Below are 1,184 nucleotides of genomic sequence, written 5' to 3'. Positions count from 1 at the left end.
CAACCTGACATCCATTTTTAAAGTGCTAGTTGCTCTAAGACAGATCACTGTGGAGGTAGCACAGTAATGGGTGCTGCCCCGAGGGCATGAATGGAGATGAGGTCAGTAAAGTCTAGAGGTAGGAGGAGAACAAAACTCTGCTGTGGCTGCTCGTGTGAGATCTATCAGGTCAAGGTTAGTCCTATGACCGACTTACTGGAACTTACAAACTAACTTCTCAGTCTCCAAATAGCATAAGAATACTTAGAAGCCTATTTAAAAGTTGGTTTGTGTGTGCTTACTTCAATGATGTATCCCTAGGTCAAAATGCTGCACTATGATGCAGCATGTTGGTCACTTTAACATGCAGCCACTGACCCTTCAGCACCTGGATGGTTGTTTTACCACAGCCACGTAGCTGTATTGTGGTCTAACTACTGAAAGCATATTAATACTTCAGCACTTCCTGCCTGCAGTGTAAGTAACTACTTGGTAACGTGCCAGCCTATCTACAGTATCAGGCTGCAGTGACCAAATGAGTTAAAATACTATGAAATACGTTGTCTAATTAATATATACAAAGATAGCATTGCTGTCACAAACCCAGAGCTATAATCACATTGTGTTCATCAGTTTGTCTTAAAATGCCCACTAGACTATATGCATAATTCATTTAGCCACCACAGAAACAAACAAAAACACAAAACAACTATAAAGTGCCAGGCGGGGAAGACTTGAACAATGTCAGCCTAGATGACACACTTTAACTTTCAGGTATGTGCACTTCCCATTAGACAGATTATTTGAAAGTGTGATTTATAGCATAATAACCATAAACAGACACACGTTCTCAACATCTGTTCAATTGTGTGGCTGATTTGAATTGTAATTATAATAATGATTATAATAAAATCACTGAGAGCATGCAGCATACGACAACACTGGCATGTGAAAACACGTCATTATCTCAAACTTTTTTTTTTTTTTTTTAAGATGATCAACTTCAAAAATAGATCTTGAATGTTAAACCACAGGAACCCTAGCACGTGTAAGCCCCCTTTTTTTTTATTTTTTTATTATTATTATCGACCCATCTACAAATCTGAAGGGATCCGGAGCACGGATTGAAGATGACATGGATTGAGCTGGTGCCGCTCTGTGTTCACTTGGCTGTGTCTGCTCGGTGACTGGAGAGGAGTGGGAGA

Source organism: Anabas testudineus, chromosome 9, assembly GCF_900324465.2.
Source record: "Anabas testudineus chromosome 9, fAnaTes1.2, whole genome shotgun sequence".
Classification (NCBI taxonomy): domain Eukaryota; kingdom Metazoa; phylum Chordata; class Actinopteri; order Anabantiformes; family Anabantidae; genus Anabas; species Anabas testudineus.
This window is presented reverse-complemented; position numbering follows the sequence as displayed.